Genomic DNA, 18,392 nt, shown 5'->3' with positions numbered 1-18,392 from the left:
ACATAGACTTTCATGACAACATAAAACTTCCACATAGGTCACCGGCTACTTCAATGGCTTATGCCAACTTTGAATCTATTTTTTGATCAGTCTATTTCGTCTGCCCACTTTTCCCTACCTTTCGTGTATGGTACTACTTTTGTTTACTGGTCTTTTTGCCTCAAGGTTGGGAAGGAAGTATAGGCGCTGGAAGTAGGTGTCCCGGCTGCTGTAGCACCCCGAAAATAATCATGGTGGTGTTCCGAAAGTAAATGAGCATTAAAGATCACTTTATTTTGTTTTGTATCTTGTCACGTTTGCTGTGCGTTCTAAGACGGAGGCCAAATCTCAGTGTAGATTCTGACAAATTGCTGAACATTATTTTAACAAGGAGACTAGGGTTTACTTTTCTTTATCTTACTGCAAACTGTGAGGATTTTGTAAAGTGAACTATGTGACAATCTTGTTACAAAAGGAAAGGCTGTAGGATTTGTTTTCTTCTAATAAGCAACATTTAAATATCTATCTATAAGTAAAGTGCACAAATATTTTAAAATGAATAGACAGTTAGGAAAGCACAAATGAAGAACATTTTTCTAATTCGGAAGTGTGATGGAAACTAAGATTTTATAGAATCAAAACAAATCTAGACAATTTATTTGGTGATGCGCATAGGAGAACTATTAGGGGAAACAATTTCCACACATTATTTTTATGTTATACAGATGTATCAGTAAAACTGTACATATTTAGTCATCATTTCAATGGAAAATGTGCTGTCTGTAAAAATAAAAAACTGTGTGCTACCACACCATGTTTTAGTGAAATATTTCTGAAAATGTGCTTCTAAATAGAACACCAGTTACATACCACACCCTTACCACTCTCCTGCAGACTGCATGTGGCTCATTTTCGACACTTGTTCTTTGTGTGATCCTTGAATTTTTCAGTATTCCTATGAGTTCAGTGATGTAACATTCATGGCAGCACCTCTAGTCTGAAAATTATTTCAGCACTGCTGGAAGGGAGTATGAACTGTTTGACTGTATTCTGTAACGGTTGTTCTTGACTCCAAGAAGGTAGTTTGTATTTTATAACAATCATTTTGCAGGTTTAGTATGGCATTCTGGCTATGGAAGATTCAGATTTAAAATGAACTTCCATAGAAACTCTTTAGTGCAGCCTCAACGTTTTTGTGTATCTCTACCCTTGCAGTGTCCAGTGTTTTTGACTCGTGGGCCAGTTGAGTGATATTAACTCTAATCTATTTCATCTCCGTTTCACAAGGAGGGAGTTTATAATTGTGTCAGCCAATGAAATGAAAGAATCTTCTACACTATTTTGTTTTCCCACTTGCCTACTGGAATAACATGAAATACAATTATATGCAGGTATTACAAACTTATATAATGTCTGGCCTAGTTTTTTTTTAATTAACTGAAACAAAAACACTAATTACCTGTAAAAACAGTTCTCCGTTACATTTGCCAGGGGTTCCTTCACGTGCTTACAAATATTCTGTTCCACCTAGGCTCACTCAAATTTCTCATCCTTGTTTAACATTCTATGCACTGGTCTTTCAGGAATCTAGAATAATTATAACTTAGTCCTATGAATGACCTCAGTTCTCTATCCTTAGGTTCCAGGGACGTTTTAACAGTGATAAATATGGATAATTTCAGAGCTGCTTTTTATAACGGGACCTGGTGGTTTGCAGCAAATAGGTGTATCAAAGTAAACATTTCCTGTATCCTGGGTAGGGGAAAACATCCAACCACAATGCATTTATCCAATGAGTGAATGTTGTCACATTGGCTTACAAACCACTCTGATGCATTCACTTGTGCATTAATGCCCTCATCCTCCAGATCTTTCAAATGCTTTCTCAGTTCCTCAAACACGCTAACAGGTACATCCCTCGCCTATTGCAACTGGCACAACATTTTTCTTTAACATAATTTTTTGTGAGAATCATCTTACTTCCCCCCATCTTTTCTGAGCGATACCAACTCATATTTTCTTAAAATCTCATCCAAACCCAATTATTCCTGTTCTACAAACAGTATAGGGGTCTCAGAATAATTCGCATTCTTCCATGGTCTACCTGTCCTAAATATCTCTCCAATTAATTGCTAGGTTGGTCTTGGTGTAAAACTTTCTATCCTTAAACTGAAGGGCAATCTCGAACATCCCAACAGTTCTGATATTGTAGACCCCGTATGCCACAGCTCGAATATCAGAAGGTTTAAGTCCCTAAACAAAATCTTTTGAAAGCCTCTTTCAAACTCAGGGTCAGGAGTGATCCGGAGTCTGCCATCAACTTCAAATCAATTTAATCACCAACGCATTCTCTAATGTAACCTTTGACAAATGTGTGACAACAAGGCCAACCTCATCTATCTCCTCCCTAACTTAGTGCAGGGACCCCTGGCATTACCATTTATATAGGTTTAAATCATCCCCCCTCCCTTAGAACTTAATAAAGACAGATCATTGTACGGATTCCTGGGATTTTTAATTTTATGTACGTTTTGTGTGGATCCCACCCCTTTATCAATCAAGACAGGCTCTCAAGTATTCTACTGGAGTAGCCGACTCGCCACTAAAGAATGCGGTGGTGGGTTAGGATGGCCCATGATGAAGCAGGACACAAAGGGTGGGTGTGTGGCCATAACTTTAAACATTTTGACATTTCTGAATTTGGTTTGATCATGCCTCATTGAGAACTATAAGGTGGTCCAGTTTTGACACAATACAATGTAATTTGCTAGGTTTATGGGATTCCCAAAAATGTAGGTAAGAATCCTAGGGTAACATAAATTTACCTTATTCGCTTTTATGTGTTTTGTGGACTACATTCACCATTCACTGGCACGCAATAACACACAATAAATGATTGTCCAGTTAGTGCTTTTTCATAAAAAAAATACAAGGGCATTTATTACACTCACACTCTGAATATTACACATTGATTTACAAATAAACAGATAAGGCAAATAGAAATAAGTTGGGTGACATTCTGCAATCACACTTGATCCGAAAGAGTCATGATCAGCAAAATCACAGTACCCGCACATCACAAAATATAGGGTATCACTTTAATAAAACAGGCATATTGGCTTGTCAAATTTCACCGCATGAAACACAAATAATTCACGTGAAAACCTCCATCACACCATGTACTCATTGATAATAATAATGTTTAAATGAAATAATTAATGGCAATAAAGCATTTCCACTTTGATCAAAAGTCGCTGTCAGAAGTACTATGTCAATAAAACATTTTGAAATGAACATAACTTGTTTGTGTCTTTTTTATATACTTTTAGGCCACAAAAAATGCAGTCATAGAAACAGCCCCTAGAAGGAGCTACACTCCATGGGTCTATATCTTTTTTAATAAACCTTAAGGCCACATAAACTGCAGTCCCGGATCTAGCTACTGGAGAAAAATGCACTCCTTGCTAAAGAGAAAAAGATCCAGCCTTTGGAGTGCTTTAAATAGAAATTAAAATCTTGGGGGCTCAAAACTTCTTGGACCTCAGTTAAAAAATGTACTTCTGGGGGGTGATGGGAGGGGACTGCTTCAACTCAAGCAGCCACTCATCACCTCTTAAAATCTGTTGGTGGTGCCCCTGCCTGTTTTTGGGCTACCACAAAGCAAGAAACATTTGTAAAGAAGCCTCATCTGAGGCAATATGGGGCACTCCAGCTGGAGAACCAGTGAATATTGTATTGGTGGCTCTCCAGCTGTTCGGGAGAGTTGTTTCCCTTTTGTTCTTTGTTTCTTTTAATTAGTTGGGGATGCCCAGTCTTACCCAGGCATCTCAATGTGCCTTTACTTTGGGGGCAGCACATGGAGCTCAGCCCCAGCTGCCATTACCGGCTCCCCATCCAGCTGGTGTCCATTTTTGCCAGCACAGGAGCCGGCAACTGACTTCTCCCCTGACCCCTCCATGTGGGCAGGGTGTCTCACTGGCATCATAGCCACCCTTCTCCTTCCCCCGAACACAGGCTTGGGGAGCGGGAGCCAGCATACCCCAGTTGGTGGCTTGAAGATGGAGACCCAGGACCTTTCCCATTCTTCTTTGGGGGGGGGGGATAAGACCTTTCCCATTCTTCTTTGGGGGGGGGATAAGGGTGATGCTGTGTTCCCCCTTCTGTTTCGTCAGAGGTCTGGAAATAGGGTCCTGGAGCCTTTTCCTCTTTGTCAGGGGTGGCTCCTCTTTGTCAGGGGTGGGAGACCCCCCCCCCTACATTTTGCATCTGTCTCCGAGGAGATGGGGGCCTCCCAGGATCAATCCCAGTAAAGGGGATGGGTCCCCACACACTCCTGCACTCCCTGGGCTCAGCCCTCCTGGAGGGAATCAGGAGAATCATGGCAGAGTCCTACACACTCCATTTCTCAGGAAAGGTCAAAAGTCACCAATCTTACAAAGGCCACAATTCTGGGGCAATTGGAATGATTATGGGCTCATTTTATTCCTGATTGTGAGCTCTAGCCAGCAGGAGCAGTTCCATCAGACCTCCTGGCCTCCAAGGCGGTGTAAGGTGCAGAGAGATGTTTCCACTGGCTTGCTGTACCAGTCTTTCTCCTGTTCTTTGTCTCTGATGCTCCTCCACTCCTTATGGGGAGCAGAAGTCCTGACTTTCCCCAGCCTGTCCTCAGGGGATGTAAGGGGGGCAGCCTCACTAGCCTTGAAGAGAGACACAGGTCCAGGTATCATCTGTAGGCAGATTTTTTAGTTCTTTAGGGCATCAGGAGGCTTGTCCTTCCAGTTGTCCACGGCTGTTGCTGCCGTCAAGTTCCAGTAAAAAGCACAGCACGAAAAGCACTCTAGTGGAAAAGTATTTAGATGAGGGTGGAAGGTTCTAGAAGCCAGGCACCGCTGACCATTCCTAGGGTGCCACATTACCTCCCCACTCCTCTCCCAACCCTCCTGCACAGCATGCTGGGACAGTCCCAGATGGCGTCATCTAGAAGTCACTGGTTACATCTTCTTTGGGAGCCTCAGCTTCGCCACTCGCTAACATCACTGGCAGGGCCTTTCCGACCAAAACATCAGTGAGGAGCCCACTCTTGTGTTGGCTTTAGATATCTTGCCTTTATCCTTTGTTTAGTGTGCTTGGGCTGTCCCAGCCTTTGTATAATGTAATTATATTTCTATTTCTATTGCTCTTACTACACCTGATAAGGCATTTAAGTGCTTTTCGGCATGTAGCACGCTACTCCTGAACACAAAGTGGATTAGTATAGGAAAATCTAAGTTGTTAATTCGAGTGGTAGACATGTGAGCCCGTTAGTTGGATTGAATAGGATAGCTGGGGCTACAAACTAGAGGTGGCCCTCTGAGGGCCAATGACTAAAGCACAAACTGGTGTACATGAGGCAAGGAGGTGCTCCTGAAGTCAGAATCTCCTTGGATACAGACAGGTTCAATACACAATGTATAGTTCCTGTTCAACATTGCAGGTAAGGCCCAAATCTAAAGCTTCTAAAATACTGCTTTTTTGGGCACTAAAAAAATAAAGATATATTCTAACCAATACAAGTGCTAAATACACTTTGCAAATTCAATTTAAACCACAAAACAGATTGAGCATTCTCTTAAACACGGTCTGGTTGGGCTTAGGGTGTATTTTGCCTTTTTAGCTTGTAAAAGTGGGTATGTGTGTGTCGGGGTTAAGGGGCATTCTAGTTGCTTTAGCACAGTTTAGGGGAAAACCAGGAGAGAAATGTAAACAGTCACAGGTAGAAGAAAACAGCAGTTGTAAAAGTACAACTTGCACTGAAAGCAAGATATAATTTTAAACAGTCACAGGTAGTGGAAAAGTGCAGTTTTAAAGTTTCAAACTACATAGCACTAAGTCAGTGTTTTTGCCAACTTTCTTTGTTATTGCTCACTCAGCTGTTTAGGGTTTAGAGAAGCTGGGTCTACAAAATGGAGGTAGCTGTCTTGGGATTACCTCCACAAACTTATGGGTCTGTGTAGGTGTGAGCACGAATTGGTGTGCAGGGCATAAGGAGATGCTCCTGAAGTCATACTCTCCTTGGATTCAGACAGGTCACTACACACTTGTTAGTTCTTGTTCAACCATGAAGGTAAGGCCTAAATCTAAAGCAACTAAAAAACTGCTCATCGTGCACAATATGACAGCTAATTAACAGTTGCAGATTTTCTTTCCCACACTGTCCTCAGAAGCGGAGTAAGGCACTGTTAATTACTTCTTTTGTGTGGGAGGCCTTTGTTCCCTCTGCAGGGGAGCAATGTAATTAACCTTGCCCAGCAGGGAATTCGCAGACATTGCATAGCCAGGCAGGCGGGGGTCCTTAAAGCTATAAGGCAATCACTCACCAAACTGGAGGCTCATATACGTGATATAGAAATGAAATATTACTCCAGTAATGACTCTGCATGCTTGGTACACCTCAGGGAGAAACTTACTGAATATGAGGATGAAGCACAGAGGGAAGTTAAATTCCTTGGCAAATACACGCAGGCTAGACGCTAGGAAGAGTGGGATAGACCTGGCAAGACACTCGCATCTCTGCTCAGAACACCTAACACTTCGACCTACATCACTGAGCTTAGTGAAGATGGCACAGAGCCCGACTGCAGTCCATAGGAGATACTAGAACACTTAAAAAACATTTACTCTCCCTATAAACATCTAAAACACAGGATATGCCGGAGGAAATAAAAACATATCTAGACTCCCTGGAATTGGTCTGGCTGGGTAGGGAGCACAGGGCATACTTGGATGAACCCTACACCACAGAAGATATTATCCGGATAATAAATAGCCTCCCTAATGATAAGCAAAACACACAAAATGATGGACGGAATGCTGCACATTGGCAAAACACTCATGCCCAGTCACAGATCTGGGTTCAATCCATCGTTATTTTGCTCACTACGCCACCCCAGTTCAGACACGGCCATATGCAAATCAGTCTTGACCCTGTGCCTCATGGGAATAGTCCAGCCTGAACTGCCAAGCCATGTCTTCCCTGGACCGGAATCAAGCATCCTAGGACCGGTTTCGGGGTTTCACCCCTCTTCAGCGAGGATAGCTTGACTCCAGTGACGTAGTGAGCACGGGACCCACGTCTGGGCATACCCTTCCCACATAGGGCGAACAGCAAAACACACAAGATGATGGACGGAATGCCGCATATTGGCAAAACACTCAACCCCAGTCACAGATCTGGGTTCAATCCATCGTTATTTTGCTCACTACGCCACCCCAGTTCAGACATGGCCATATGCAAATCAGTCTTGACCCTGTGCCTCATGGGAACAGTCCAGCCCGAACTGCCGGGCTGGACTGCTCCCATTGGGCGCAGGATCAAGACTGATTTGCATATGGCTGGGTCCAAACTGCATTTGTTACCCCGAGTGGGACGGGTATGCTCAGACGTGAGTCCCGTCCTCTCCATGCCACTGGATTCAAGCTATCCTGGCTGAAGAGGGGTGAAACCCTGAAACCGGTCCTAGGATGCTTGTTTCCAGTCCAGGGAGGACCTGGCCTGGCAGTACGGGCTGGACTGCTCCCATTGGGCGCAGGGTCAAGACTGATTTGCATATGGCTGGGTCCAAACTGGAATGGCATGGTGAGCAAAAAAACGATGGATTTAGGCCCAGATCTCTGTACTGGAGTGAATGTATGACATTGTTCTGCATTCTGTCCATCAATAGTTCTTTTTGCATTCCCTAATGATAAGGCACCTGGGCTGGACAGCCTAACCACTTCCTTTTACAAATGCTATGCGACTCTACTGGCTCCACATCTGTTGACGGTATATCAGGATTCAGTGCAAAATGACAGGCTACCGCCCACAATGCGCGAAGCAGTCATCTTTACACTGTTAAAGCCAGGAAAAGACCCGTGCTTAAAACACTTGTATCGCCCCTTATCTTTAATAAATATTGACACCAAGATTTATGCAAAGCTATTGTCCAGTAGACTCCAGCCACTGCTGCCCCTCATTGCCCGACCTGATCAGTCCGGGTTTATACAGAATAGATCCACTGCCCATAATCTCCGAACCTTCTTTGCAGTCCTTTGTTATCTCGACCATGACCTGCCTGCGCTAGCCGCATTATTAGACGCGACCAAGGCGTTTGATTCGATGGAATGGCCATACCTATGTGCAGTGCTGACATGCTTGGGTTTAAGCCCATTATTTATTCAACAGATTAGATTGCTTTAATCAGACCCCATGGCTCTGCTGAAAGTGAATGACCTGATATCTGAGGCATTCCCCATCACCCGCGGAACCAGGCAGGGCTGAACTTTATCCCCACTCCATTTTGCTGTGCTGATGAAACCATTGGCAGCTTGCTTAAGGCAACACCGCGCAGCCAGGGGCCTCGGGTTCAGATGTAGGGGTTGATTGTTTCTCTTTATGCCAACGATATAACACTATATGTATTAAAGATCACTGTAGGAGAGTAGGGTCTGCTTTCTATGTTCACCCCCACTTTTTGCTTTTGCTTTACTGGTTTTTGACTTAGATGTGGCTGTGGGCCTGCTAATCAGACCCACAGCCCTGCTGTTCTCTCTCTAAATTAATACTATGTACTTTAGGTGCATAACCCATTTGGATAGGATCACCTTATTGGCCCCTGTACAGTGTACCCTAGGTACCCAGGGCATAGGTGTACCCTAGGCCTACCAGGGGCTGCAGCATGTATTATGCCACCCCTGGCCTGGCCTTCCATTTTGACACAACTGGCTGATCACTCAGCTGGGGCAAGGTCGTGTAATCACCCCTTGCTTAGGTGTAGTATTCCTATACCTAACTTACATATAGACACATGTGTACCTATTAGTCACTCCTATGGCAGGCCTTGACAATCCTGGAGGCAGAGTGCTTGGTAACATGTGAGATGGTGCTCTAGCATGAGCTGAGCCTGTCTGCAGCTTTCGGAACCTTGTCCTTATAGCTGTTCTATGATATAGCCTACCATATACTCTTAAAGTGCCTTATAATCTTAGACGGTTATGGTAACTATGGTTTGGCTTTATCAAAACATGTCGTGTAAGGTGTCTAACACTAGGGAATAATACCCCCATGCCATTTCTGGACATGAGAATATTATTCCCCCCTTCTAGAGGGAAAGACATGTTAAAATCATACTTCAACTGTTAGCCTCTGACCAAAGCCTCAGCATCACAAAATGGATGCTGCTGCCACGACACAAGTCTGACCTCCTGCAGCTGGGAGTGATCCCAGCCAGGGAGGCCTGGACAATAGGTTTCCTGCTTGGGGAGGTGCTAGCACCTCCCCAGACAGCCTTTAGTGTATTGGGGCAGGGTGGGCTGAAAGGAATGAGACATGCCTGGGGCACACAAGGTGTTCCTTGCATAGTCCAGTTCAAACCGGCGCTGGGGCACTCCAGCCCCAGCTCTGGCGCGAAACTGGACAAAGGGAAGTGGGTGTAACCACCCCCTCCCAGGTCCCACCCATAAGGCGTGACCTAGCAGGTATCCCAGCCCCCCAGATTAGTATAAGAGTGGGAGTTGGGCCTCAAGACTGTAGATTATCCTGAACCTGCAAAACTGAACAGAAACTCTGGACCTTCGACATTCGACGAAAGAAGAAGACTGAAGAATCTCCCTTGTAGCCAAGGAGTGGCTACCCTGTGCAAACAGGCACCATCAAGAGACTACCCTTTGCTTTGCGACCGTTCTACGAGGAACCGACTGCAGAGCCCGACCAGAGCCTTGACTTCCAGACTTCTCCGACCCTCATCCACATCTGCAGCAGAGCTGAGATCCGTGGAGGCGACGAGCGACGTGGGACCGGCTACCTGGGAAAAGTGGCTAGTAACTTACAGCGCAGCTTCTGAGGTACCCTCGAAGTTGTGCACCGGGGATTGAGAAGCCCCAACCCCAAGCACCATCTGCACCGAAGATCAGCCCCCCACACTCCACGAGTCCTGCGTGGGGCCCTTCAGCATTTTCCTGCTTGCCGCGTCTGTCCGGTTGCTTGCCCGCTGGCTAGTGGCCTCTGTGACGACGCACCCTGAAATCTTCTGCGCTGGTTTGGCTCCTCCAGACTGGCACCCGCTTCTCTGCAAAGAAGAAGCACCCCAGACCTTCCTGGTCTGCACCAGAAGCAAGTCCTTCGTTCTTCGTGGGTTCCGCTTGCCAAGGCTTGGTGAGTCCTAGTCCAACTTCGACGCCGCCGACAGCAAGAGCCTTCGTGGGACAGCTCGCCTCCTGGTCCTGGTCGTCCTCGACGCTTCCTGGTCCTCCTGGCTGCAGCGACAAGCTTCACCTTCACCTGCAAATCTTCACGACATCGCCTGGTTCCTTCCTGGTTCCACGTGGTCACTGGCTAGTGACCTTGACTCTGTCCCTTCTGCTTGCAGGTTTCTTCTCTTCTTGATCCCAGCCTTGGGATCCACCGGACACTCTTCACTGACTGCCTGTCAGCATCTTTCTTCAGGCATCCATAGGAGTCGACGACGAGAACGACGCATCTTCACCCCTATGCACCCGCAGCCTGTGGGCTAGGTAACTTGGGTACTCCGGTGCTCATCAGGATAGTGACTATCCTAGTGTCTAGTTTTCAAGTCTCAACTTCCTAGCTACTCCGGAAGTGTCCTAAATCTACCGTTTTCTAAACTGTACTATTGCTATTGACTTTTACGCATTACGCGTGAGTGTTTCCACTCTGCACACGAATCCCGTGGGCCTCCCACTTCCTAACTAACGCTAGTGTAGTGTAGCCCCAGCGATTCCCTAGGCCTAGGCCTATTCTATTTCCGTGACAGTGGTTCTTATACCACTTACTTAGTATATGGTTTGCGTGGCCCCTAGGGCCTAACTGTATTACTTACCTGTGTGACTTAATGTATGCATAAATAAGACTGTGTTGTACTTACCTCTAATCTCATAAAGAGTGCTGAGGGTTTGCATAGAATAAATACACTTTATTTTATATATATATCTGTTGTGGTGTCCTTTCATTTGGTATTCAAGGGATTATATATGGTATCACAGCTGGCTTCACATGCCATTCAGAGTTTAGCCTAAGACTGCTCTTGTCCATGCTACCACTAGGATAGCTGGTCTATAAGGTTGACTTTACAACCAATCACCATAAGGGTATTTGGACTGATATAAGGTGTACACTAGAACTAGTGACATCATACATCAGGCCAACTTCTCACATTGGTGAGCAGCGGTTGGGATCTGAGCTTGCTGTTGTAATACCATTGTAATCTTGAGATACTAAATTGAAAGATCACACAGATATTGTCTAGGTACATATAACATAGATTATTATACTTAAGTCCTACTGGACTTTGTAGTTGTAGGTTGAAGGGAGTAACACACCCTGACTACAACTACTAGAGAGGTTTAGTAGATACAACTAGTGTAGGTAGGTGCACACACCACACCCTCACTAGATCATGTCTCTGAGAGTAGATCAAGTAGATACTCTCTCAGGAGGATCAGGTCTGCAAAAGATCCCCTCTAGATATGATACCTTAACATTCCAGGAGATGAGACACTTGTGTACCTCCAGAGGAATAAAACAGGGTGCAAACCCTACCCTCCTTCAGTTAAGACAACTCCTAGAGGAGTATGATGCTCATAGGGCATCTCAGGCAGGTGCCCTAGGCACAGAGGAGGGTCTACCCACCACAGAGGAGTCAGATGGGGCTTCAGATGGGGAGGTAGACAGCCAGAGCCAAGTAAGGAGACTTAGCCAGGCTAACCTAAGTTTACATGGGAGTTTGCATGGGGTCCCCCCATACAGACCCCCAAGTAGGCATTCACAGAGAAGCAGGAGGGACAGATCCCCTTCAAGGGAATCCATCCACTCCCATGTCTCTAGCATCTCTAATGCTTCCTCTCACAGGGGAATGACTTCACCTGAGAGAAAGGAGCATGCAGCCAGAATGAGGGAGGCTAATCTGAAGATTCAGAGGGAAGAACTTGCCCTTGCCAAAGAGAAGCTTGCTCTGGCTAGAGAGCAAAAGTTAAGTGGGTTAGAACCCACTGGTGGCAGCAACATTCCTAGAGATAGAGACAGGCACTATGACAATAGAAACCTGAGCAAGATTGTCCCTCCCTACAAGTGTGGGGATGACATCCACAAATGGATAACTGCTTTGGAGAGAGCTTGCAAAGTACAGCAGGTACCCCAAAGTCAGTGGGCAGCTATCTTGTGGCTCTCCTTCTCTGAGAAAGGAAGAGACAAGCTCCTCACAGTTAGTGATGAGGATGCAGATAATTACACTGTCCTGAAGAGTGCTCTGATTGATGGGTTTGGCCTAACCACTGAACAATACAGGTTGTTGTTCAGGGATACCCAGAAGACACAGACTCAGGACTGGACTGACTTTGTAGATTGTGCCACTAAGGCTCTGGAAGGCTGGCTAATGGGAAGTAAGGTTAAGGACTATACAGGATTGTATAATTTGATCATGAGAGAGCAAATACTTAACAACTGTCAAAACCAGCTATTGCATCAACACCTGATTGATTCTGATCTGACTTCTCCCCAAGAATTGGGAAAGAAGGCAGATAGATGGGTCAGGACTAGAGTTAAGCAGAAAAACCAGAACCAGGGCGGTGATCAGAAAAAGGCAGACCAGAAGGGTAATGAGCAGAAACAAAAAGACCAGAAGTCTTCACCAGGCCCCCAAAAGGCTCAGGGGGAGGGTGGTTCCAAAAAGGATAAGAAGAAAGATGGCCAAAAGAAACCATGGTGCAACTATTGTAAGTCCAACTCACATTGGTTTAGTGAGTGCACCAAAAAGGATAAGCCCCCAGCCACCATTGCCCCTAAGGCAACTGTACCCCCTAGTTCAGCTGTAAGTGGTGGTTCCCAGCAAAAGGGTGTAGTAGGGTTAACCCTGGGAACTGAGGAGGATTCTGGCCTAGTCAGAGTACCTACTCAGGCTGTTCTGATCTGTGATGGGGACTTCGCTTTGTCCTCTACTGTAGGCCCCAGTAACCTGGGCAAGTACAGACAGACACCTTTTATCAACCAAAGAATGGCTCAGGCCTACAGGGACACTGGAGCTAGTGTCACAATGGTGACACCTGCTTTTGTGGACCCTGGACAGATCATACTAGGTGAGAATTACCTAGTGACCAACGCTAGCAATGCCACTACCTCCCATAGTGTGGCTATTGTTAACTTCTCCTGGGGAGGGGTAACTGGCCTCAAGAAAGTTGTTGTTAGTTCAGACCTTCCTGTGGAGTGTTTACTGGGCAATGATCTTGAAACTTCAGTTTGGTCTGAAGTGGAGTATAGGACCCATGCAGAAATGCTGGGGATAGATGCACATGTCCTTGCTGTGACCAGGTCACAGGCCAAAATGTGCAAGACTGAACAAGTGCTGGATCCTGAAACTATGGACCAGTCACAACCCAAGAGAAAGAGCAGTAGGGTTAAGGCTGTGCCTTCCCCCCTGCCTCAGGTGGTGGATCAGCCCTCCCAGGAGGATGATTCTGAGAGCCCTGAAGGAACTGTCCTAGAAGAACTTGAACCTGATCAGGTTGAGTTTCTTGGGACAGGGGGACCTTCCAGGGCAGATCTGAGGCAGGCTCAATTAGACTGCCCCTCTCTTGAACCCCTCAGACAGCTGGCTGCTGCTGAGGCTGCAGGGAATGCTCAAGGTACCCATAGAGTGTATTGGGATGAAGGGCTACTGTACTCAGAGGCTAGAGACCCCAAGCCTGGTGCATCCAGGAGGTTGGTCATACCACTGAAGTTCAGAGGCTTCCTTCTAACCTTGGCCCATGATATTCCCCTTGCAGGACATTTAGGCCAGAACAAGACTTGGGACAGGCTTGTCCCTCACTTTCACTGGCCCCATATGTCAGAAGATACTAAGGAGTTTTGTCGCTCCTGTGTCACCTGCCAAGCCAGTGGCAAATCAGGTGGCACCACAAAGGCCCCCCTCATACCACTACCTGTGGTGGGGGTCCCCTTTGAAAGAGTGGGCATAGATATTGTAGGACCAATGGACCCACAAACAGCATCTGGGCACAGATTCATACTGGTGATAGTGGACCATGCCACCAGGTACCCAGAAGCAATTCCCCTGAGGACCACAACAGCTCCTGTTGTGGCAAGGGCCCTGCTTGGAGTATTCTCCAGAGTGGGCTTTCCAAAGGAGGTCATTTCTGACAGAGGTGCCAACTTTATGTCAGGATACTTGACTGCAATGTGGAAGGAGTGTGGTGTTAACTATAAGTTCACCACACCCTATCACCCACAGTGCAATGGGCTTGTTGAGAGATTCAACAAGACCCTAAAGGGAATGATAAAAGGATTACCAGACAAGCTTAGGCGAAGATGGGACATCCTTTTACCCTGCCTTCTGTTTGCTTACAGAGAGGTCCCACAAAAGGGGGTTGGCTACAGCCCTTTTGAGCTTTTGTTTGGGCATCCTGTAAGAGGACCCCTGTGTTTGGTGAAGGAAGGATGGGAGAGACCTCTCAGACAACCCAAACTAGACATAGTGGATTATGTACTTGGTCTCCGCTCCAGGATGGCAGAGTATATGAAGAAGGCTTCTAAAAACCTTGAGGCAAGCCAAGAACTCCAAAAAGCTTGGCATGACCAAAAGGCTGTACTGACTGTTTACCAGCCAGGACAGAAAGTGTGGGTGTTGGAGCCAGTGGCCCCAGCAGCACTCCAAGACAAATGGTCTGGACCCCACACTATTGTTGAGAAAAAGGGAGAAGTCACCTACTTGGTGGACCTTGGGACTCCCAGAAGTCCCCACAGGGTGCTTCATGTCAACAGATTGAAGGCATATGTTGACAGGGCAGACATGGGGCTACTCATGGCTACAGATGAGGGGCAGGAGGAAGAGAGTGACCCTCTCCCAGACCTGTTGACTCAGAACCCTGATGATGGCTCAGTTGATGGTGTGGTCTTTTCTGACAGCCTCACTGTCCATCAGCAACAGGACTGCAGACAAGTTCTGCAAGCCTACAGACATATGTTCTCTCTGACCCAAAGTCAGACAAACTGGTGCACCCATGAGGTGGACACTGGTGACAGTCTGCCTGTGAAGAGTAAAATCTACAGGCAACCTGACCATGTCAGGGACTGCATAAAAGTTGAGGTACAAAAGATGTTGGAGCTGGGAGTCATTGAACCTTCAGAGAGCCCTTGGGCTAGTCCTGTAGTCCTTGTGCCAAAACCTCACACCCAAGATGGTAAGAGAGAGATGAGGTTTTGCGTGGATTACAGAGGTCTCAATGCTGTCACTAGGACAGATGCCCACCCAATACCTAGGGCAGATGAGCTCATTGACAGACTGGCAGCTGCTAAGTTTTTGAGCACATTTGACCTAACAGCAGGCTACTGGCAAATCAGACTAGCTGAGAGTGCAAAGGCCAAAACTGCTTTCTCGACCCCAGGAGGACATTATCAATTTGTGGTAATGCCCTTTGGTTTGAAGAATGCACCTGCCACTTTCCAAAGGCTGGTGAATCAAGTCCTTACTGGGTTGGATGATTATTGTGCAGCTTATCTTGATGATATTGCTGTCTTTAGCTCCACCTGGGAGGATCACCTGGTCCACCTGAGGAATGTTTTAGAGGCCCTGCAAAAGGCAGGCCTCACTATCAAGGCCACTAAGTGCCAGATAGGGCAGAGCAAGGTTGTATACCTGGGCCACCTAGTTGGTGGGGGTCAGGTTCAACCACTGGAGAGCAAGATCCAGACCATAAAGGACTGGGCTCCTCCAACTACCCAGACTCAGGTCAGAGCTTTCTTGGGCCTGACTGGGTACTACAGAAAGTTTGTTAAGAACTATGGGTCCATAGTGACACCACTTAATGACTTGACCTCCAAGAAGATGCCAAAGAAAGTTCAGTGGACAGTAAGCTGTCAAAAAGCATTTGATGACCTGAAGCAGGCCATGTGCAGTGCACCTATTCTGAAAAGTCCAGACTACTCCAAAGAGTTCATTGTCCAGACAGATGCTTCTGAGTTAGGTGTGGGAGCTGTTCTTTCACAACTGAATGTAGATGGTCAAGACCAGCCCATTGCTTTTATAAGTAGAAGGCTGACCCCTAGAGAGAAACGTTGGTCAGCTATTGAGAGGGAGGCCTTTGCTGTGGTTTGGGCCCTAAAGAAGCTGAGGCCATACCTGTTTGGCACTCACTTCAAGATTCAGACAGACCATAAGCCCCTCTTGTGGCTAAATCAGATGAAGGGTGAAAATCCCAAACTTCTTAGGTGGTCCATTTCCCTACAGGGGATGGACTTCACAGTGGAACATAGACCTGGGACTGACCATGCCAATGCAGATGGACTCTCCAGATATTTCCACTTAGAACATGAAGACTCAACTGGTCAAGGTTAGTTTAATGTCCCTAAGTTTGGGGGGGGGGTTGTGTAGGAGAGTAGGGTCTGCTTTCTATGTTCACCCCCACTTTTTGCTTTTGCTTTACTGGTTTTCGACTTAGATGTGGCTGTGGGCCTGCTAATCAGACCCACAGCCCTGCTGTTCTCTCTCTAAATTAATACTATGTACTTTAGGTGCATAACCCATTTGGATAGGATCACCTTATTGGCCCCTGTACAGTGTACCCTAGGTACCCAGGGCATAGGTGTACCCTAGGCCTACCAGGGGCTGCAGCATGTATTATGCCACCCCTGGCCTGGCCTTCCATTTTGACACAACTGGCTGATCACTCAGCTGGGGCAAGGTCGTGTAATCACCCCTTGCTTAGGTGTAGTATTCCTATACCTAACTTACATATAGACACATGTGTACCTATTAGTCACTCCTATGGCAGGCCTTGACAATCCTGGAGGCAGAGTGCTTGGTAACATGTGAGATGGTGCTCTAGCATGAGCTGAGCCTGTCTGCAGCTTTCGGAACCTTGTCCTTATAGCTGTTCTATGATATAGCCTACCATATACTCTTAAAGTGCCTTATAATCTTAGACGGTTATGGTAACTATGGTTTGGCTTTATCAAAACATGTCGTGTAAGGTGTCTAACACTAGGGAATAATACCCCCATGCCATTTCTGGACATGAGAATATTATTCCCCCCTTCTAGAGGGAAAGACATGTTAAAATCATACTTCAACTGTTAGCCTCTGACCAAAGCCTCAGCATCACAAAATGGATGCTGCTGCCACGACACAAGTCTGACCTCCTGCAGCTGGGAGTGATCCCAGCCAGGGAGGCCTGGACAATAGGTTTCCTGCTTGGGGAGGTGCTAGCACCTCCCCAGACAGCCTTTAGTGTATTGGGGCAGGGTGGGCTGAAAGGAATGAGACATGCCTGGGGCACACAAGGTGTTCCTTGCATAGTCCAGTTCAAACCGGCGCTGGGGCACTCCAGCCCCAGCTCTGGCGCGAAACTGGACAAAGGGAAGTGGGTGTAACCACCCCCTCCCAGGTCCCACCCATAAGGCGTGACCTAGCAGGTATCCCAGCCCCCCAGATAAGTATAAGAGTGGGAGTTGGGCCTCAAGACTGTAGATTATCCTGAACCTGCAAAACTGAACAGAAACTCTGGACCTTCGACATTCGACGAAAGAAGAAGACTGAAGAATCTCCCTTGTAGCCAAGGAGTGGCTACCCTGTGCAAACAGGCACCATCAAGAGACTACCCTTTGCTTTGCGACCGTTCTACGAGGAACCGACTGCAGAGCCCGACCAGAGCCTTGACTTCCAGACTTCTCCGACCCTCATCCACATCTGCAGCAGAGCTGAGATCCGTGGAGGCGACGAGCGACGTGGGACCGGCTACCTGGGAAAAGTGCCTAGTAACTTACAGCGCAGCTTCTGAGGTACCCTCGAAGTTGTGCACCGGGGATTGAGAAGCCCCAACCCCAAGCACCATCTGCACCGAAGATCAGCCCCCCACACTTCACGAGTCCTGCGTGGGGCCCTTCAGCATTTTCCTGCTTGCCGCGTCTGTCCGGTTGCTTGCCCGCTGGCTAGTGGCCTCTGTGACGACGCACCCTGAAATCTTCTGCGCTGGTTTGGCTCCTCCAGACTGGCTCCCGCTTCTCTGCAAAGAAGAAGCACCCCAGACCTTCCTGGTCTGCACCAGAAGCAAGTCCTTCGTTCTTCGTGGGTTCCGCTTGCCAAGGCTTGGTGAGTCCTAGTCCAACTTCGACGCCGCCGACAGCAAGAGCCTTCGTGGGACAGCTCGCCTCCTGGTCCTGGTCGTCCTCGACGCTTCCTGGTCCTCCTGGCTGCAGCGACAAGCTTCACCTTCACCTGCAAATCTTCACGACATCGCCTGGTTCCTTCCTGGTTCCACGTGGTCACTGGCTAGTGACCTTGACTCTGTCCCTTCTGCTTGCAGGTTTCTTCTCTTCTTGATCCCAGCCTTGGGATCCACCGGACACTCTTCACTGACTGCCTGTCAGCATCTTTCTTCAGGCATCCATAGGA

The 18,392-nt window shown here is 47.0% G+C and overlaps 1 protein-coding gene across 1 annotated transcript in view; it reads right to left on the bottom strand.

Moving 5' to 3' along the window:
• The window catches only part of MEI1 (meiotic double-stranded break formation protein 1), a 2,222,673-nt gene that overhangs the window by 2,114,410 nt on the left and 89,871 nt on the right, over nt 1–18,392 (bottom strand). The gene's annotated exons all lie outside the window — the stretch shown is intronic.

The sequence above is a fragment of the Triturus cristatus genome, chromosome 4_2 (genome assembly GCF_964204655.1).
Source record: "Triturus cristatus chromosome 4_2, aTriCri1.1, whole genome shotgun sequence".
NCBI classification, from domain to species: domain Eukaryota; kingdom Metazoa; phylum Chordata; class Amphibia; order Caudata; family Salamandridae; genus Triturus; species Triturus cristatus.
The sequence above is the reverse complement of the archived record's forward strand: the minus strand, read 5'-3'. Positions and strand labels throughout refer to the sequence as shown.